The 22,653-nt window shown below is 43.3% G+C and overlaps 1 protein-coding gene across 7 annotated transcripts in view; it reads left to right on the top strand.

Annotated features, from left to right (window-relative positions):
* C1QTNF7 (C1q and TNF related 7) overlaps positions 1–22,653 on the top strand; it is a 129,821-nt gene that overhangs the window by 56,986 nt on the left and 50,182 nt on the right. Inside the window, exon 1 of one of the 7 annotated variants that reach the window (XM_036851942.1) lies at positions 18,788–18,847. The exons of 5 other annotated variants lie outside the window; for them this stretch is intronic. The gene's annotated coding sequence lies outside the window, so the exon portion shown is untranslated. Of the gene's footprint in view, positions 1–18,787; positions 18,848–19,931; positions 20,002–22,653 lie in introns of those variants that run through there. One more of the 7 variants, XM_036851945.1, reaches the window with a different exon arrangement.

The raw sequence follows: 22,653 nt of genomic DNA, 5'->3' as shown, positions 1-22,653 counted from the left end.
CTCTTCTCTTTTTGCTTTGCACCTTTTATTTGGCCAGTGCAAAAACCTTCATAAAACCAAATTCAGCCAAGAGCTGACAGTTGAAGAATCAACTCTTTGACTGCAAGAAATTAGAACAAAGCCCCTGAATGGTGTGTGGCCTTTCTTGATCAACACACACCAAGATTCTTTCATTTTGGGCTTCACCACATTATCTTAGCAAACCAGACAAAAATGTCTAAGTAATTATGTTTTTCAAGCTGCATCGTATACTTCAAAGTGCCATCTGCTTATGACATGTTACAAAACAGAGTCAGTAAAGCCATTTGATGACATTTTAAAAAGTGACTTCAGTGTTTGTTACCAAGGGATATAATTCTTAGAATTTGTGCAACTTGTTCTGTGCGGTTAAGATGTGAACTGAAACCTTCACGGAAACGTTCAACTGTTTCAATACATTATCTTCATCTTAACCCAGGAAGCCAAGTTTTAAATTGAGTTTCTTTCTATTTTAATTATCTCCTCATGTCACTCTGACCTTTCCAGTCAAAGATGGATGACTAAAGCTTATTATCTCATAATCACCATTGCAAAATTAAAAAGAGGAAACGAAACAAACCAAAAAGAGTTCACAGAATCGAAATCTGGTCATCAGCCAAAACCTCATTTCTGCACTATGGTAAGGTGGGAAAAAAATGACAGAATATAATTCAAAGCCATGGATTCCTGTTCACGTATGAATTCTGTGACCTTTAGCAAGATATTTAAACTTATTCTCTGGATCCTTACCTGGAAAAAGGAATGAACACAAGTGCCCCTCCCCTCTCACCTGGTTGATAGGAAGGTCATTGAGATAATGCAAGAGCTGCTAGTCAAAATAATGTCTGATCTGCTCAAGCCTATTTTGTATTTCCTACCTATTATGGTACAGTTTGTACCACATTGTAGCATGTAATGAATCCCATAACCTTCTTAGACTTCCATCTGAATTGTCACCTTATTTTTACAGCCAAACTTTCTTGACAAGAGGCCATTATCTTTCTCCACTCTCTTTTTCATACCCTTAGTCTGAACTTAGCCACTTCTTCCTGGGGTGTAGCTCGTCAGACTAAATATCCAGCTCTCTGCAGGCTCACCACTTTTTTCTGTTCCCAGTGCAACCAAATTCATCTCATGTTCATTGAATATATGTATACTTTTTCATTTTTATTGGAGTATAGTTGATTTATAATGTGTTAGTTTCAGGTGTACAGCAAAGTGAATCAGTTATACACATACATATAACCGCTCTTTTTTCGATTATTTTCCCATATAGGCCATTACAGAGTATTGAGTAGAGTTCCCTGTACTATACAGTAGGCTCTTATTAGTTATCTATTTTATATATAGTACTATGTATATGTCAATACCAATCTCCCAATTTATCCCTTCCCCCCCCCTTACCCCCTGGTAACCTTAAGTTTCTTTTCTACATCTGTCTGAATATATATTTATTTATTGAATCAGGAGTGATCCAAACAGACAAAACTCTCTGCCCTTTTGGAGATCACGTGTCAGTCCTCTGGCCTCCCCAGGCCAGGCATACTGATAAAGACACTGATAATATCAACAATCCAGTGTCATGCCCTCTCCTCTCTCTGAGCAACTTCCCCCTAGTGTCTCTATGCTGTGCCCACATGTGCTCCTGAATTCCTCTACGACAGTCCTTAGGCAAATCATGGACCAAATCACTGTCCTCTATGCAAATCATATACCTTAATGGTGTCATCTTGAGAATGGTAACTTTCATATGAAGAATGTAATCTCTTGTCTTCCCAAAACTGATCATCTCCATGCAGCCAGAGTGTTACTAAGTTCTGGTCAGAGATGGAGAGAAAGCCACCTCTCCATGTTGAGTCACCTGGCCCCAAAGTAGTTGTGCTTGTACCCAAAGACTCAAGTCTTTACTGGAAATGTCTTCCTGAAAAGTTTTCCTAGAAACACTGCTTTCAGCCCCTGACATTAACAACTCTCTCTATGAAGCCTCAAAACCAGAACAGAAACAATCTCTACTCCTCACTGTCTTTATATATCCCCCTCCCTATTCAGATACTTGTGCAGACACATCCCCCAAGGCTCTCACCCTTAATGGTCAATCTCTAATGTCTCGTTGGACTTGGCTAGATCACTCTAGAAACCAAGGAAATGGGAAATTTATGGCAAGTTTTGAGCCTTCAAATTGGTATAGTTCGGAAATAGTCATCACCACCTACTCCTAAGCACAGAATGGCCAGGCACATATGGATGCTTTCAGAAAGTGGCTTCTGAAGAGTTGATATGCTTTCTTCACCCCTTTTTGGTCCTATGAGATGCCATTAACCTACAGGTTTTATTTTCCTTGGAAGAACAGAGACGCATGGTGGTTACAGGTGGGTCAAGGGAGCCAAGTCAAGGTTATTTCAAGGATGGAAAGAGACTTGAACATTTGTACAGGCTGAGAGCAAGCAGTCAGTGGTGGAAGTTGAAGATACCCGAGAACGAGAGAAGGTCATCTAGGTGAGGCAAGAGGTGGGTCAAAACAACCACCTGAGGGGAAGGCTTGGTCTTAAAAAATCATGAGTCTTGACTCACACCTGTGTCCACTGAGACAGGCAGGAAGCGAGTGAGGATGGTTGGGAATGTGAATAAATTAAGGATAGGAGGGAAATTGAGGGAATCATGATGATGCTTCTTTGTTTTTCTCTAGGAGGTTGGAATTGGGGACATTGCTTAAGACAAGGACAGTGAGCTGGTTAAGTGTGTGCTGCAAGCACCCAGACTAGTTCTTGTCATAGAGTAAGTAAGCACTAGAAAAAAAAATTATATTCCCTCCTTTTCCCTTGACAGATTGAAATTTATAGCAAATGTTTATCTCCAAAAGGCCTCATATAAAAATAGCCAGCATGACATCACCCATATATTTTGCATTTTAAGTGAAACACATGAGCCTTCCTGAAACTTTTATTTTAAATCCTGAACTATAATGACCTCTCTAAACTCATCTCAGTTTTGAAAATAACTTGGCCCAAGTGCAGACTGTCAGAGAGGCCCCCTGACCACACACATGCTCTCTTTGTGACCCACAAGTCTGAAGAATGTTCTGGAACTTCTCCAGCAAAGAGGTGTGTGTAGGAGGAAAAGTGAACTCTTGGAGCTTTTGATTTTAGTGCTGTGACAATTGTTGCAGACATGACAAATGAGGGAGATAATCTAAAACATGGGCCGTTTGCATGTTTGGCCTTTGAAGATTTTAATAAGCATCAGCTTTCCTGGGCCAAATCAGGTTCTTAGCTCCCAAATGTTTCAGATTTAGACTGTCTTCCTTTGATTATTTAAAATCATAAGGGTCAGTTCAGGGAAGTTTCGTGCTCAGACTTGAGGGCAGCTGGCGGGTGAACCAGAGCAGGTAGTGACCTCTGGGGGGAGCTCCAACTTCTCCTTCCCTGGTCCTACCTTCTCTCGCCCACATCACAGTGGGAGGAGCACAGATATGGGTGGACCGGGTCTAGATTCAGCCAGTGTTTCAGGAATCCCCAAACAAGGATTCTCTTGTGAGAACAAGGGTAAAACTTGGGGGTTTCCTGAACAGTGGTTTTCTCAATCTCTGTCTCTGTCTCTCTGTCTCTGTCTCTCTCTGTGCCCCTCTCTCTCTCTCTCTCCCCTCTCTCTTTTCCCCTTTCTCTCTTCCCCTCTCTCTCATCTCATCTCTTGCAAATAAGTAAGTACTGGTCTCTTTGGCTTGCCTTTTACGACTTCTGGTCACTCACAAAACCAGCACAGTCACAGGGAGGCAGGATTAAGTATCCACAAAGTGCCTGGCACTATTCTAGGCACTTGAAACAGAGCTGTGATCAAAACAAATTCCCTCCTGCCAGAGTCCAGTTGAGGGATAGACAGACAAAGAAAACACAAAGATGTGTGTGTGTGTGTGTCAGAGGTGATGAGGACCACAAAGAAGGAAGTGGAGTAAGAGAGGGCAGGCGTGCTGCTTTAGACAGGTGGGTCAGAGAAGGCTGGGGGCAAGGAAAGCCAACATTTGAGCAGAGACTTGAAGGCGGAGAGGAATGAGCCACACCAGCATCTGGGAGGAGAGTGCTTTGGGCTGGGGCGTTAACAAGCAGCAGAGAAAGCAGGATTGATGACTCTTGGCTTGTTGCAGGAACAGGAGGATGCCAGGTGGCTGGAAGGAAGCACATGAGGTGGACACGTGAGGTCGGAAGGGAGTGGGGATCCGGAGCCTCTAAGGCCTTTGCAAGGGCCTTTGAGCTTTATCCTGAGGGATGCGCGAATCTCTTCCTGGGTTTTGAGCAGGAGAGTGACTGACGGGTTCAGACTTAAATTCTGTAAGACCGCTCCGACTGCTGTTCAGAAAATAGACTGTAGGGGCGGCAAGGCTGTGTAAATCACATCATCCCCGCTCTAGCACTCAGTAGACTTTCCAGGACTATTGTGGTTTCAACACCAACAGCAGGCTCCCTTGATAAAGAATTCACAACAAAATGGACATACGTTAAAAGTTTGACAATCTTCACCTTATGGATTACACTTTACATTATGCTGCTCTGCCTAAGGACAGACAAAGCCCATCATAGCACAGTAATAAAATGTAATTAAGTTGACTAAGGACATTCTATTTGTGGCATTTTATTTTGCCAGCCAAAAAGCTTAAATACCAAACTGTTATTTCAAAACCAGACCTAGAAGCCAAAGGAAAAAGCTGTCTGTTTGTCTTTGTTTTCCCTGGACTTGCCTTTCCTGGCAATCAGAGTGATATCCACAGAGAACACGAATGATATCTGTGTCCCAGCTCAGCCCACCAGGGTTCTGGGATCCTTCTCAGGCATTTGGGACCAAAGCACCAGCTGTAACAAGATGTTCCTTTGCCTGGTCTGTGTGTGCATGAGACCCTTCAGGTGGCCATGTGGAGAGAGGCTTACTACAGAAACTATCTAAGTGAAGACTTAGATGTGAGCGGTCATGGGTCCCAATTAAATATTGTTTATCAACATTGCTAGCTTTGATTTAAGAATTTCATCAACACATACACATCCCTGATACTCACCAGACACTATTCTAGATGCTCAACACTCGGCAACCAAAAGCACAAATGAAAATACCTGACCTCATGCATCTCACCTCATGCATCATGGGGAAAAAACGTGGTAGAAAAATAAATAAGTAAAACACACAATGTTGACCAAAAAAACAAAAAACAAACAAACAAACAAAAACACACAACCTAGGAGTTATAAGATATGTTTTATTCGGGGAACTTACTGAGGACTATAGCCCAGGATACAGCCTCTCAGATTGCTCTGAGGAAATGTTCCAAAGAGGTGAGGGAGGAGCCAGGATAGAGAGGAGTTTCTGCTGAAAAAAAAAAAAAAAAGTAATCAAACATTAAAAGAGTACTGCTAATCACAGAAAAAACAGACATCTCAAGTTCATGATTTATGTGTTTTTTTATGTATGGGAAGGTGCGAGAGTTTGGCCTCTTTGAAGTCATTCCTTAGATACGCATCTTAACTATCTAGAGCCAGTGTTCTGTTTTTCTTCATCCTGAATCCCCTCTGGGTGCACTGCCTGGGGGGCTGCAGTGGCTGAGGGCTTGATGGCAGCAATGTCCTTTGTTTACTGGAATGGCAGGCAACCTTCTTTCTCTACTGAAGTGACAGGAAACATTTTTTTGTTCACAATAGTATGTTAGATAATGATACATGTAATGGAGAAAATAAAGTTTAAAAGGGTGCAGAATGGTTAGGTTTGCAATTTTAAGAAGAGTGGTCAGGAGAGGCCTCATTGGCCAAGTGAAATTTGAATGCAAACCTAAGAAAAAGTGATAGAGCAAAATGATGATCCAGGTACAGATATAGATGTAGATGTCAGTGTAGGTGTAGGTATTGGTGTGAGTGTAGATAGAGGTAGGTATGGATGATAGAGACGAACGAATGTAAAAAATTAATAAACAGAAACCTCAATTAAATAAAATTAGGAGGTCAGAAGGGGGAGTTCTCATGCCCTGTGATCAAAGACTCCTGTTCCTTCCTGGCAAGGACTCGCCAATAAGAAGCCATGAACTCTTTGTTTACCAGAGCCCTCTCAACTTCCTTTTCCCCTTTATAAAAGCGTTCTCCTTCCCCTGCTATGTGGGGACTTGCACGCAGCTCATCGTGGTTTTGTAGATGACAAATTGCAATTCTCTGATGATTCTGAGTAAACCTTTTTTTTTTTTTTTTTATAAATAACTGGAAGACTATTTGATTTAGGTCAAAAAGAGATGATAAAGGTAGAGGGAGATAGAGGTTTAGATGTAGATTACGTAGATGTACGTGTAGGTGTAGTATAGGCAGGTGATATAGATATAGGTATAGATGATTACAATTCTAACTCCAATTGCCATGTGTGAAGATTTTTCCCCGCAATAAGAAATTCTCTGTGACACCAACTATGATTCTGCTCCTGTGCCAGCTGGGCATTCTACAATTCAACTCAACTCTGACTCTACCCAAAGATAACATCAGATCCTACATGTTAAGTGTTGTCTTTCAAGGCTGCCCCACTTTAGATGCCAGTCGCAAGTCCAGGTTGGGGCCTATGCTCCTCACAGACAAGCTGTAGATTAGAGGTTCCAATGACCACCTCCTTGGGTTTGATTAGTTTGCTAGAGAGGCTTACAGAACTCAGAGAAATATTTTACTTACTAGATTATGGTTTACTATGAAAGGATATAACTCAGGAAAGGCCAGATGGAAGAACTGCACAGGGCAAGATACGTGGGAAGGGCACCAAGCTTCCATACTCTCTGAGGGCACCACTCTCCCCAAATCGCCACGTGTTCCCCAACTGGAAAGATCTCTGAACCTTGTCCTTTTAGGTTTCTATGGAGGCTTCATTACAAAGGTATGATTGATTAAATTATTAGCCATTGGACTGAACTCAATCTCTAGCCCCTGTCCCCTCCCCTGAGGTGGGGATGAGGGCTGGAGGCAGAGGGTGGGGCATGGGAACAGAAATTCCAACGCTCTAATGCAAGTGGTTGGTTCCACTGGCAACCAGCCCCCATCTTAGGAGCTTTCCAAAAAATCACCTTCTTAACATGACAAAAGATACCTTTAACGCTCTCATCACTTAGGAAATTCCAAGAGTTTTAGAAGCCCTGTGCCAGAACCTAGTGGAAGACCAAGTATATACTTCTTGTTATATATATCACAATATCACAATAATATAGACAGAGACAGAGATTGAGATAGAGACACACATCTGAGGGAAAAGCTTTCCAGGCTGGAAGAAAAGTGTATGCAAATATCCTGTGGCAGGAATATGCTTCAGGGTCAGCACAGAGACAGTATGATTGGAGCCAAATGAGTGAAGAAGAGAGAAGGAGACTATGAGGTAACATGGTGGGGAAAGGCAGGACTGTGGCTCCTTCTAAGCCTTTAATTTTCACTCTAAAAAGGGTCACATGGGCCTCTTATGAAGGATCAATCAGAGAGCCATAGCATAACATTTCTCTGTTGAGTGCCTTCTCCAAGGGCAGGAGCAAGAAGACCAGATGGATGTCGTCACAGTAATTCAGGCAGGAGATACTGTTGAAAGGGACAAACGTGGCAGCAGTAGAGATGCTGAGCAATGGTGAGATTCTTGAGATAACATTTAAGATGACTAAGATAACATTTAAGGAGAGTCAGAAGGATTCGTGGGAAAGAAGAGCTGGGACAGAGAAGGGGCAGCAGTTGGGGAGGGAGACAGGAGCTCCTATGTTGGACACGTTAGGGTCATGGTGTCTAGTAGACACACACATGAAGATGTCTAGTGGTGGTTGGATGTGAGTCCAGAGTTCAGGAGGAAGCTCTGAGCTGGAAATAGACATCTCAAGCCATGTTACTGGATGGGATCACCAAGGGAGAAGGTGTTGATAGAGAAGAGAAGGGTCTGAGGACTGAGCCTGGGCTTCCAACACTTACAGGTTAGGAAGAGAAGCAGGACCCAGGAAAGGAGGCAATGAAGAAACAAAGGGGCAAGCGGAAAACCAAGAGACAGTGGCTTCTCAGGGATGAATGAAGAAAAAAAGGAAGATCCATAGGTCAAGTACCAAGAGGTCTGAGAAGTGACCACTGATTTAGACATGTGGGGTTGTTCATGACCTTGACAAAGGTGATTTCAGTGGAGTGGTGGGACAGAAGCCTGACGGGGTAGGTTTGAGAGAGAATGGGAGGAATGAAATTGTAGACAGTGAGTAGAGATCATTTATTCAAGGAGTTCCCTAAAAAGGGGACCAGCGAAGTGGGGCAGCGACTGGAGGGGAAGTGTCTGGAGAAGGTAACATATTAGTAATGTATCTAGTAAATATAGTAATATGTTTTCCTACAAATATAATTTACTTTATATATTTCTATACATTATTGTATGATTATATATGTATATATTTTACTACATACATAATTTCTATTTCTATATAATGTATATATTGTGTCTACTACACTACCACAGGAACTCTGAAGCCAGGGTATGTGATGGGTTTTCTAAGCAGATACTGAAATCACTGAGAATTATGACAGTGATGTTGGAGAGAATGACAGGAGCCAGGAGCAGACATCTCCAAAAATGAGGGACGTGGTATAGATTAGTAGATGACTAGTGGGTGGCATGGACTAATGACATGAGATTCAGTGCTGGAGGGATATAAGGAGGCAGGAGAATGAATGATCTGGTAACATCAGGGAGGAGCTAAGAGGTGACCAACTTCACATCCAGGCCCAGTGGAATGAGGAGTGAGGGTAGGAAAGAGCTACCACTTGAGTGGGCTGCAGGGACAGAGATGTCCCCAGGGGAGACCCAGGCTTCAGTCAGAACAAGAAAGTGAAAGAATATCCAGAAAGGAAGACAAGGTTACAGAGGACTTTGCTGATATGAGTGGAACTTCAGTTCCAAGAGACACCAGGGAGGGACTTCTGGTCCACTCCTGGAAAGGGTGGGAGCTGGGCTGGGAAAGGGGCCATCAGAGTGAGAGTCCACAGGATGAGTGATGACCTGGGAGCTTGAAGGACATGCATTGGCATTAAGGGTGTGATGAGGCTCCCCCGAGGGTCTCAAGGCAGAGTGGTGGTAAGTGAGGCTGTCAGTGGGAAGGAGAAGTAAGCTGGGGTCTCCGAGAACCATGACAGGTCCACAGAGACTTGGAGCTGGGAGAGTGAGAAGCCTTACCTGGAGCACCCAGAAAGCTCTGGGGTGCCTTCCTTGCTCCCAATATAAATTTTAATTAACTATCTAGAGAGGCCCAGGAGCATTGGTAATCCTGGATTATAAAGCGTGAGAAGGTTGAGGAGGCAGGAAAGGAGGCTGACGGGGTCAGCAGGGACAAGTTATGGAGAACTGTGCATCGTGCTGAAAACTTCAGCCTTTATCCCACAGACTTAGTCTTTGTGATGTGAGAGGGCCCTTATGAAGATTATGGTCTTACTTCCACTCCACATAACCCTACGCATCCATTCTACCTACAACTTCAGGGAGTTAGGGGTTTACCAGTTGTATATGTCAATGTTCAACCAGAGAAACAGAACCAGTAGGAGATAATATATATTGAGATGTATTGTGAGACATTGGATTATGGAGTTGTGGACATTGTCTAGAGAGTCTGAAATCTGTCGGGGAGACCTCCAGGAAGGGCAGAGTAGAATTGCCAGGGACGAGCTGATACTGAGGTCCGTATGTGGAATCTCTCCTTTATCTGGGAAGCCTCTGCTCTGCATTTAAGACCTTTTAACTGATTGAATCATGCCCACCCAGATTATCTAAGAAATCCTCCCTTTCTTAAAGTCAACCAGTTACAGATTTTAATCACATCTATAAAATACCTTCTCTGCAAAATCTAGACCAATGTTTGGTGAAAAACCAGGGACTGAAGTCTAACCAAGTTGATACATCAAACTGAGGATGATGACATCAATGTACCCCCTAAAATCTATAGATCCATGGTAGGAGTTCCTTCTGTGAGCAATGAGGAGTCCACAGAGCATTATAGGGAGAGGAGTAAGATGGTCCACCTTGCGCTTCAGAAAACTCAAATCTTTGGGCTTAAGTGGTAAAAATTCTTAGGAAGGAATTTGAGCTAACAGTACTATAAATAATCTATGACTTTCTCCAGTGCAAATCCATGTGAATTATAGTTTATCTCAGTGGGAAATAAAGCAAGTTGGAAAGAACCCCAAAGAAAAGTTATTCCAAATTTCCCTGGATATTTCAAGAAAGGAAGTATTTGTCTAGTGTGCAAGAATTTTAAAGTAATAGTTCAAAATTCCCAACAATTACCCCATCTTCCACTAAACTTATGATTAATGAACTGACAAATATTTATGGGCACCTAATCAGCACCCAGCATCCTAATGAAAATAGGAAAAAAATAATTAGCCACTGTTTCTGCCTCTTCCCCAAGAGGCAGTTTCTCTGGGGAGGCTATCAGCTAGCACTCTCTCAATTGAAAGTGAGAGAACATCCAAATCAAGATGCTTCAAAGCAAAAGAAGGGAGAGGAGGAATTCATTAATGCATATAACTAAAGTCTGGGATAGATCACCAGCTTCAGGTTCAGTTGGATCCAGGTACTCTAAGAACATAGTCTGAACTCTGTCTTTCCGCATCTCTTTGTTCTGCTTTTCTCTGAGGCGGCTTCATGGTTAATCAGGTCTCTGCTGGCAGTAGCAGAAAGGGTCAACAAGAGCTCCAGGCCTACATCCTAGAGCAGTTTAATTCCAGCAGAAAAGTCCCGGGGTTGAGTTTCACTGGACTCCTGTAAGTCACTAGCCCTCCCATGAATGAATCATTGTGACCAGAGCAATGGAATAACCTGGAGAGGCTGAGCATGGGTGGAGAGAGAAAAAGGTTCCCAACAGAAAATCAAGAGGTTGTTCCAGAAGTAGGAACGGATATTGGGTAGACAATAAAAGGCAGGGCCCTCTATAGGAACATCACAATTCAAGATCCAGAAACCAGTGCAAGTCAGAACAGAGCTGAGAATCCCATTGGACATCCTGCTCTAACCTCGAGGCTCAATTTCCTCATCTCTAAAGCGGGGCTAATAACAAAACTTACTACGTCTCATAGCTACAAGTATTATTAAAAGTCAAATGCAATATATGCAAATATTCCTTATAAATAATAAACCATATGCAAATAAGATATGATGAGAGCTTTAGCCATGGGGTGAGGTTTGAGTTTGTGCTGCAAAGGGGAAGCAGGGAAAAAGAAAGCTAGCAGGAAAAAGTATCACTATCTGGACAAAGTTACCCCCAGGAGAATAGAGATTTGTTCTGTTCTATTAATATAGTTAATACAGGTGATCCTTTGTATCCAGAATTTTCATCTGAGAGAATGAATTGGAATAATAGTAGTGAGAACTATAAATTTGTTCCTTAATAGCTATGTGACTTTGGGCAAGTTTTTTAATCTCTCACTCTTTCTCAGTCTCCTCATCTGCAAAGTGGGATAATAGCAGTACCTATCTCATAAGATAACTGAGGATTAAAAGTGTTAACATAGGTAAAGTACTGGGCATATACTAAGTGTTCTATAAATATTAACTATTGCTATTGGTCCTCAAAATCATCTGAGTTAGTAGGTATTCTTATTCCCATTTGTTTCTGGATTTAAAAATTGATGCATAAAGGAATTAAGTAGATAAGGTAAGATTTGAACCCAGATCTGACACACTTCAACTCTCAACTTCAATAAGACCTCATAAACACAGGCAGGCAGGGAGGGAGACATGGGACCAGGGAGGGAAGGAGGGAGGGAGAAAGCATTTATGATATCCAGGTTATTGCCTGGACTTACTTTAAGCAGGAGTAAACCAGGTATTCTAGAATATTCCTTTAGCCTTGGATTGAGTGATAGTAATCTGAATGGCTTTGTTAGAGAAAGTTTTAGCCAGCACCAAAAAAGAAAACTGAAAATTCTGGGAATGTGCCATAGATACCACATTGCACTTAAGCGTTCTTTTATCAAAATCCCTAAACTCTCCACTCCAGACATGGAGAAACCTGACTCCATTTTCTGCCAGGAGACTGAGATTGCACGTTTATCCCATCGTGGTCCATGCCCATGTGTATATAGAGGCACGTACCTTGCATCACCTTGATTTCTCCTCACCGCAATGGCCCCAGTGTGGATACAAACTTCATGTCAGCTCCACCGTACAGATAAGGACAGAGGGGCAGAGCCCATATGTGAACCAAACCTTCTCTCCCAAACCCAGTGCTTCTTCAGCTTCTTCACAGGCATCTGTCCAGGAGAGCAGCCCAGCCCAAGGGTGCTAGCCCTACCTTCTACAATCCACAAGCCCTGAGGGACATCCCTGTTCATCTGGCCCCTGCTCAGCCTCTCCAGGGGTGCCTAGAGGCAACCTTCTTTCTAGGAGCATGGCGTTGAGGCCATGAGGCTCCCAGGGAGAGCAAATTAGAGGGTATAGTGGGAGAGATGTCTAAGCCAGAAATTCCTTGTGAGTCTGCTTTGTCTCCCTATGAACATATTTCCTTTCTCCATCTCTTAGCAAGAAACTGCAATAATTCTCATTTTCTAAAAAAAGCATCAAGGGTGTTTTCAAGAGGGATTTCAGTGAAAGTGTCAGGGTGAGAGGAACCAGGAAAACAGGTGAATGCCAAAGCCTGGGAGTTTGCTAACCTCCAACAAGGAAGTAATCATAACAATTGCAATAAAAGCCCGGAAATAGACTGTGAGTTTGCCTGGAGACACTGTCTCCCTAACTGGACACTCCTCCCACAGGGCCACTCTGCAGGACTCTCCCACAGTGCCTGCGAGAGGGCGGGAGGGGTCAGACCCTCTGGGAAAGCTGACACACGTTCTAGGCCAGTGGGTTCCCAACCCACGCCTTCCCCAGAATCACCTGGGAGCTTGTTAAAAGGCAGACTCCCAGGCCCTACCCCTAAAGATCCTGATTCTGAACATGTAGGGTGGGGCCTGGGCATCTGTGGTTTTAAAAGGGCCCCTTGGATATTCTGAGGACTGGATGAGTTAGAGAACCATCACTCCAGGTAACTCCCATGCTGTGTGACTTGGGGCGACGGAGGTACCTCTCTGAGCTTGTAGCATAGAGAACTTGCAAGAAATCGTTGAGTTGACAAAACTAGACAGCCTGATGCAGAGCAGTAGGGGAATGCCCAGATGACTTAGAGTCCCCTCAGACCACAGAAACAGACGCATGGGCAGAGACAGACACTCACTGAACACTGTGGAGTGAAATAGCATGTTGTAGAAAACTGATATGTATGGATCCCACTTTTTAAAGAAAATATCTCAATATGTGTACATGTTTGTGTAGAGTTTAAAAAAAAGTGTGGAAGGATGTGCACACAGGTCTGTTAATGGGACTCTTTGAGGACTAGGATTCAAAGGAGGATATTTGTGGAAAGGGATTCACATTTTTCTTTACATACTTCTATATTGCTTTAATTTTTCACAACAAAGGTATTTATTTTATAATTTTCAAAACGATACCGAAAATAGGTGTCTGATCCAAATTGAATTGGAATCCACTCTTCACATTTCAGGGATCACAGGTGAGATGGTGAAGAGTCTCACTGGTCATAAACCATGAGACCTGGTTCTAGCACTTTCTTACCCAGAGCACCCTAAAGGGCCTTGGTTAAGAAATTTGTACCCAGTTAATAATCAGAATCATTAATAACAACTTAAACACTCCATCTGTTTCCCAAAAGTAGGACTATCTCAAAATGGACCCATGGGATTTTAATTTATAGAGGTGCCTGATGATGACATGGGGAGACCACGACACCCAGGGCCACCTGGGGAAGCACCTGGTTGGTCAGGAGGCAGAGGGAGAGAGAGAAAACGCTAGACCAGGACCTTTATTACATTTTCCACTGGAAAGATGAGGCAGGAACGGGTGAAGGGGATTGGCTAGTTTCAAAAATTTCAGCCAATTTTGGGGCATAGGGACTGTCCCCGGGTGCCTGGCACCTGTCACTGGGATGACTTAGGGCAGGGAGAACGTTGGCTTGGTGTGTGAGACCTGGGTGAAAGAGCTCTTTGGGGGTCTGGGCTCTGGATTGGACTTTGCACAGGAGAGGAACACTCCCAGTCCAGCCCTTTGCTGTCTCCACAAACTGGTGAGCCCTGGGAAGGGCAGTCTCTCCCAGGGCAGTGAGGCCATATATGCTAGAGCATCAAGAATATAGAAAATAAGAAAATATGGTGAATACAATTGGCTCTGTGATGAATGAATGTCAAAGAGACAGATTCAGAATTGAAGAAAACACAGTTAGAACAATGACCCAATTAAGAGACCATGCTCCTGGGTCATAATTCAGACCTTCTCTGCAGTAGGCATGATGGGTTGCGAGTTAAGATGGAGAAAGAAGAGGGAGGCAGGGTCAAGACCAAGGGACCACGAGCAGGGCCAACAATCCAAATGAGACTGAAGAGACAGCAGAAAATCATTGGGCCTACTATGTGCTGAGCAAATATACAGCACCCTAAATTTATTATCTCTAGCCCCTTGAAACAGGTATTACTATCACCATTTTACAGATGAGCAAACCAAGGCTCAGGGAGGATTACTATCTTACCCAAATTCATCCTGCCAGTAAATGGTGGAGGTAGGATTTAAACCTCAGTCGGTATAACTCCAAATTTAAAGCCTGATTCCTCATAAATCTGGGCTTGAACCTGGGCAGATGCTACCCTTAGGAGATTGATTCTGGTGAGTCAGGGGGAAGGATGAGCGCTTTCAACAACAGCGGTTCCTGATCAGGGCACAGCCACATGACAATTCCAAGCAGAGCTGCCAAGCAAGTAATTTAGTGCAGCTGAGATTTTCACAAGGATCTCATCAAGGCAGATGTCACTCCAGTCCTGGTGGGTAGCAGGCATGCAGGAGGGCTGCAGCCTGAGGGCAGCCAGGTGTGAACACTTGGCCGCTAGAATTGTATCCTGGGCCCCCTAAGTCCAGATCTGCACCGAGGTGGGCCTGAGCCAGCCTCGGGCAAGTTTGAAGATGAGACTGGACCATCTGTGGATGGGAGGGGAGCAGTGTCTCCAAACGGGAGGTCCAGGGGCAGACAGGGACTGATCCAGAGAGGCCCCATCCAGAGGTCAGTGAATTGTGCACTAACTCTTCTGCAGTGTTAATCGTGGTTTGGGGGTGGGGTGAGGGGATTATACAAATGTCATACATTCCAGCAATATTTATTGAGCATCAACTGTATACATAACACAGGGTATCATAGTACTTGCCTGGCAGCTTGGTTTTCCCTAAAGCAAACCCTAAGACAAAGATTTGGCGACATAAAGTAGAAAGTGAGGAAAGTGAGGCAGAAGAGGGATAATAAAACCAAAAACATGGTATATTACTGAGTAGATTAACACTGTGAGCAGCTGCGTCTCCATCCCCCTGGGGACCCTGAGGAGCTGGGTAGAACACACCTCAGAGTGGTCTCATCAAAGATGGGAGGCTGGGGTATTTATCCACCATCCGTGTCACACATGGGTTGTGGTTTGCCCCTGGGGCTTCCCATTTCCAGCCCTCCTGGCAGCCCACAGTCTGGCTGAACAGGCTCCAAAGCAGGCCCCTCGGGCAGGGAAGCAGAGGACCATGGGTAACTCTGGGGGCAGTTGTCAGTGTGGAGGGCGGTTTCCCACGACAGCAAGTGGGTCTGAGGTCAGTCGAGGGCCATGGAGCAGGGCAACCCTAGTTTCTGATCCTCAGAGAGCCCTCGTAGACTCTGTGTTTCCACGCTGAACTGTCTGCAGTTACCTGGCATACCTGCTCTATAACCAGGCCCGCGCTCAGGGTTCCTCCATCTGATTGGGCATCTGCTCATCACACTTCAGGGCTGATCTTGGGCGTCCATTTCTCCAAAAGGCCTTTGGTGACCATCCACCCTTAGGTGGTAGTCTGCTCCTAGTTCCTATGTGTATCACTAGAGGCTCCATAGATAGTGGTTAAACACACGTGCTCTGAGCCACACTGGGCTTGAGGGCACTAAGTCATGGTCCTTACCTTCAAGGGGCTCACAGGCATAAGAGCCAGACGATCTCAACCCCCTCCAGGCTGTGAACACTCCCAAGAGTCCTTAAGGCTTCACTCAGAAACATGCTTTCTGAGAAACAAAAACAAGCAACATTCTTTGGAATCAGCTTCCCTCTAGATCCTAAATTATCATAGGACACCTAACAGCCCACCTCAAAAAGCCCCACCCACAGCCAGGGAGTTGCTTTAACAAACCACATGAAAATCTCCCACCTGAGGCGCGTAACTACGTAGTCCTGCTTCCAAAGATCCCCAGATCATCCAAACCGCTTTTGAAGTTGCCAGAGCACACTGTGGGATAGAGTCCCACCACTCACCTCCCATCCCCCAGCAGAGCCCATCCTCTACCAGACCAGCACTGGAGCATTCCAACAATCTGGTCTAGCTGTTTTCCTCCATCTTGGCTACTATCCTTAATCTACTTAGTCATTCATTTATTCCCTCACTCAGCCAACAATTTCTCGAGTGCTAGTCACGGGTCAGATGCTATATTTGGTTCCAGAAATGCAAACATGATGAGATATGACCCTAGGTAAAAAGGAGCCTATAGACCCTAGAAACAATAGCAATTTTATTCTTCCACACCCAGCTGGGAATTTTAAAACACTTGGAGTTACCAAGAGTTCTAATAACCCTGGCTAGAATCCATTTACCAAACACTAATGGCAAACCAGTCATATTAGACTCATGCTTAACTATCACTGGTCTCATCAGTGTCTGAGCACCTTTGTTTGATGTCTTGATCAGATTCCTGCCTACTACTCAAGCCTTCTCCAACATTGACCTTCAAAAACTCCATGCTTTCAACAGTTCTGTTCTGTGACCATCTTTGCCCATGCTCAGGTCTCCTCTGAATGGGCACCGCCTACTCAAAGTTCAGGGCTGAGCTCACGCAGCCATTTCTCCAGACGACCTTTCGTGACCATCCATCCTGAGGCAGCAGTTGGCTTCCAGCATCTATGGTATCTCTGCAAGCGCTCTAGATAAGCATACACACTCTGAGTCACACTGCCTGCACCACCCATCCCAACTCTGCTGCTTTGTGAGCTGCACCAATTCCTTCACATTCCTAAGCCTCAGTTACCTTCTGTCTAGAATGGGGATAATGATAGTAATACATGGAGAGTTGTATGGATTGAATGAGACGGCCTATGTAAAGCCTTGGCCTGGTGCTTGAGCACAGAGTAAGCACACAAATTTAGCTGTTGGAATCTCAGGATATGTACAACACTTGACTTTAATTGGTACCTTAATTTGACTATCACTTCTTTATGTTACTATAAATAACTCTATAGGTGTTGAGTACATGAATGAATGAATGGATATGCCATTTGCAAAATTTATAAGATGCTTTCAAGAAATCTGTCCTGAGTGTCCACTTGGGGTGAGGCACTGCTCCAGGGGCTTTCCCAGATATCAGCGCATTTGCTGTTCTCAATATTCCTAAGGGATGAAAAAGTCCATTTTTATTATCACATTTTTACAGATGAGAAAAATAAGCCCAGAAAGTTTATGCAATTTTTCCAGGGCTGTGCCATTAAAGAATGGCAAGACAGGGGTTTAAGCCTAGATTGCCTGGTTCCAGGGAAGAGATATTATTGTGGTCTAACATGCATGCTGGATTTTAGGGAAACAAGACTGGAGCTAAGATCACTGTCTCTAGGCTCAATAGTACATCAAAGATGTAATGCTTTATTCTTAAAGAATGTCTAGGATTGCACACGCATTTTTTAATTGTGGAGAGGAGAAATACCTTATTTTTTTAAACAAAATAGAAGAAAGCATTTACAGACCATAAATTGCAGGAAGACCTGAAGACAGCTGTTCCCATGAGCTCCCATGATCACCTTACAGGGTTAGATGATCAGTATAACCCATCAGAAATCAGCCAAGTTTGTTCAGAGGTAGTAAATAAAGCTGTCAATGGCACTAAATTTGGTGCACAAGAAGATATATGAAAGGAAGCAGAGAGAAACAGAAAAGTTCTATTGTTTTGTTTCCTGGTGAACACAAGAAATCTGAAACCCTCTGCAACAAGAGACCTTCCTTTGGAGACTCTATGAAATTTCCCCTCCAACACTCAGGGAAACCATGAAGCTGGTCAGCGTCCAGGACGGCTGATGAATGCTCTGCTCTGATGCGCACCTTCCAACCAGCCCTTCCAACCTCCTCTGTGTCTGCACTTCCTACCATTTGATACAGAAATTGTTGGCTTTTCTTTCCCTGTTTTAGTCAAAGAGGCTAGTTTATGCAGGAGTAACAAACAAATCCCAAATCTCAGTGGCTTAAGACAGCAAAGTTTTTATGTTGTTTATTGCTGTTGTTATTATTGCTACACTTTGTTGTTGCTACAATATTGCTATAGCTACATGCTCAACATGGGGCAACAGAGTAGGCACTCAGGGACGTGGCCAACTCCACCATCTTCCTGTACCACCATCATAACTTGAGGCTTCATAGCTCACTGTGGAAGGGAATGAAAGCATGTAGGTGATTCATGTCACTTCCACTCACATTTTGCTGGCCAAGCAATCCATCTGGCCATGCTTAGCTTTGAGGATGGAGGAAGGAGGTGTTACAGAAGGGGATAGAAAGGGAGATACTGGTGGGCTCCAGTGCTGTGGACCTCACACAGGAGAAGTCAGAACATCCCTGTAAAACTCTGTTTCCACATTGCAGATAGACAGGGGGAAGGGAGTGGCAAATATATGAAGAGGAACCAAGAAGACTCGCCATGTTTGTTGTTTACAAGGAGTCTCTGATTGGGAGAGCCTGGACGTGAAAAGGGGTGAGTAGGGCTTGGGAGAGAGAACCCTGGAGTCATAGCTTTAAATGTTTCATTATGAGCTACACTGACCCTCTGGAGACAAAAGCCTGAAGGAAACAATTCATCAAGGCTTGTTGGGTGGGAGGGCAGAGACCACAACCAAATTTGGAGCCCAGCTAACAATGCTCCCACCCCCCTCTGCACTACTGTTAGTCAAACAGCTGGATGCACCTACTCATATTTGAGTAATACTGAGAAAGAAACCAGGCGGCAAGGGCCCCAGCATGGGTATTGCAAGAGGAAGAAAAAAACAAATACAGAAGGCAGATTAAAAATACACACGACATGAATGATCTATTCCAGAGAACAAAGAAATTAGTTCTCTTCAGTCTTAAACGAACTGACAGCATAGTTTTTCATAAAAGAAAGTTCAAAGAAGCAATAGAAGTGATCAAAAGAGAAATAAGAAGAAAACCAGTTGAAGAGTGAACCGGCAGAGCTCAGGAAATAAATGGAAGATAAAAATAAAGCAATTAGAGAGATGAAAGTCAACTTAGAAGCAGCAGAAAATACTGTTGAGAGCACAGGCCAAGTGTAAGAAATCACATGAAACGAAATAGAAAGGAAAAATGAGATAAAAATGATGACAGACAAGACAATACGAACTGAGGAACACAAACTGGTATTCTGAACAGAAAAAAAGAGGGGACAGGAAAAAACTTAAAAGGCTCTTGAAGTAAAGAAAGCTAGGTATCTCTAGATTTAAAGGACACACCGTATCCTAGGGGAAAAAAAGCAGAATTGGCAACATCGGCGAATGCACTGTGAAGATACTGAAATTCAAGGGGAAATGTTCCGTCTGCCTCATACAAAGAACAAGAATCACAAGATTTTTCTCATTCCAAAACAACACTCAACACGAGTAAACAGAACAACATCTATCACGTTCTAAGGGGAAAAGGGTGGTGACCCAAAGAGTTTTCTACTCAGTCAAATTCTGCTGTCTATAAAAGAAACATGCATTAACATGCAAGAATGTTAAGAAACATTCTTAAACATGCAGGAATTCAAGGGCTATAGTAACAAAGCGCTTCCTGAGAAATATCTGATGATGAAATCCAGCGTACAAGGCATGAATCAAAATTAAACACCCAGCCGTGGAGAAAAGGACAACAGTAAGTACTGAACTCATTTAATCACAGAACCAAGACAGACGAACAGTGGGAATGAGTTGGCAGAACAGAATATAAACATGATCATTCCAGGCAATCCCAAAATAATAATGTAACTAACAAAAATCAGGAGGTTGGGGGTGGTAGGGAGCAGGAAGTGAATAAAATCCTCCTCTTTCATGGCAGAAAGTAAATATATAAGTGGAAACATACAGAGTTTCTTTAAAGCAAAATAATGTCAAACAATATTTTTTCAAAATTGTCTTTTAACCTTGGAAACATCTTTTAGGAACTAATATCAGTTGTTATGAACAAATATTTATCTGAAGTTCAACCATTCCTTCAGTTTGATTCTGGTTTGTTTTTCTTTGGGTAATATCAAGTAGACTTAGGTTTAGCATGGAGATCCTGGACCCTAATCCACAAAACTCAGGCTTCCCAAGTTGGGTTCAGTAATCATTTCAATTTAAACACATTGGGTTGTTCAGACTTTTAATGATTTGCATATTATTCCGGGGAATTACTAATGAAGTCAGCGCTCACTTTTCCTCAGTGATAAATGCGTCACTTAGGAATGTTTTGGCGGCAATCAACAGAATATCTGAGTAACAGCAGCTTAAACTAGTAAGGGTTTTTATTTCTTCACACAACAAAAAGTCAAGGGGTCGCTGGCATGGGTTCAGCTGCTCATTAAAGCCCCTGAGACCCAGCCTGCTTCTCTTTTCCCACCATTTCATCCTTAACATGTTATCTTTCATCCTCATGCTTGTCATCAAGATGACTCTGTGCTTGAAACATCACCTCTGTGCTCATCACAGGCAGAGGAGAAGGAGGGGGTGGGTACCAATTGTGTATGGTGCTTTCCGGAAAGCAAATCTTTCTAGAATTCTCCATTCAATTTTTTTTTTATATATATATACCTTATTGGCTATAATCATGTCACATGCCTCCCAAGGCCACCGGCAAATGAGGCTAGGCAGTGGACCTATATTGCCAGCTGACAAAATTGGAATTGTAGTAGCAAAAGCAGATGGGGAACAAATACTGATTTTATAACAGTATCTGCCACAAAAAGAAATTTGGAAAGCTCAGGAGACTAAAACTCAGAAAACCCTGTTCCTTCCTCTAAATCAGTATCTGCTGAGGAGTTATCATTCTCCCTGCTGAGTGCTTTGTCATCTGGATAATTTTGGCTTAGGATAAATTTTGAGCAGAGTGATCTTTTGAAAATGAAAACCAGATCATGTTCCTCTCCTGTTTCCTTCAAGGCCTTCCCACTGAACTTCAAATACAATTTACACTCCTCCCCATGGCCTCCATGACCTAGCATGATGTAGCCCAGCATAACCTAGCTCATCTTCAACACCCTGGCCCTTGTTCTCTCCCGGCTATCTCATCTCCTTCCTGGGAACAGGCAGGATTATTCCTGCTGCAGGATCCTTACAGGGACCGCTACTCCTCTACAGGGACCGCTCGTCCACCCAGATTCATTGGTCACACCTTTGCCTCTTTTAGATCTCTAACATTGCCTCCTCAGGGAAACCTCCTCTGATCTCCTTCCCAAGACTTTCCATCCTCCTAAGTGCTTTCTGGTCTTTCCAGCACTTCCCGCTATTTGAGGTTAACACTGCGTTTGTTCCCCTTGCTTGTTGTCTGCCTACCGCTCTACAGCACCACTCCCTGAGGGCAGGACCATTTTCTGTCTTATTTGCCCTGTTTCCCCAGTGTCTGGATTCCTGCTTTGCACGTCTTAGGTTCTCAACTGATCTCTACTGAATGAGTAAGGGGATGGACCAGAGTGAAGAACCCAGACATCAATATCCAAGCAGAACCAGCAATGGGGGCACAAGTTCAGGGAGGCAGACACAGTAGGAACACATGGAGAGCTCATAATGGTGCCATGTATCAGAGAGGAGAAGATGAATAACACGTGCTCGCTGCCCTCAAAGGAGCATACCCTTCACCATACACATAACAAACCACACAGGGGACTCTGCAAAGGGAAGCAAGAGGAAAGGAGGGTGTGGGCCGAGTATGACAGCTGCCAGCTTCAAATTTCCAAATTGGAGAATAGTGCACAAAGATTTCACTAGAGGGATGCGTATTGCAATGTTACTGGCAAAAGCAAAATTTGAAAACAACCAAACCATCCCACAATAAGGAATTAGTTAAGACAATTTCCATACAAACTTATAATATCATTTTTAAATTACATTACAGAATTATATTTATTATATGGAAATATGAGTAAATATAGAGTAAATGACAATAGGATTCTCCAAAAAAGTAATGCATAGAATAGTATAATTTAAAAGAGAGAGAGAGAGAATATGTATCTTTCCAGATGTAGATGCCAAAATGATAACAGGATTATTTCTGGGTGGTCTGATTAACAGCTGATTTCTATTTTCTTTTTTGTTGTTGTTGTTTATCCATATAGTCTAATTTTTCCATGATTAATATGTATTAATTGTGTAATGTTTTTCTAGTTTCAAATAAATGAATCAGGATGCATGTTTTAAATCCCACCTCAACAGTATGAAAAAACACTGGATATCAGAGGGCATTTCCTTGGAGCAGGAGAGCAACCTGCTGTTAAATATTATTCCAGGCACATGTACATGTTTAAAAGGCTCAGGTGGCATGGGGACAAGC

This window comes from Balaenoptera musculus, chromosome 5, assembly GCF_009873245.2.
Source record: "Balaenoptera musculus isolate JJ_BM4_2016_0621 chromosome 5, mBalMus1.pri.v3, whole genome shotgun sequence".
NCBI lineage: Eukaryota > Metazoa > Chordata > Mammalia > Artiodactyla > Balaenopteridae > Balaenoptera > Balaenoptera musculus.
This window is presented reverse-complemented; position numbering and strand designations above follow the sequence as displayed.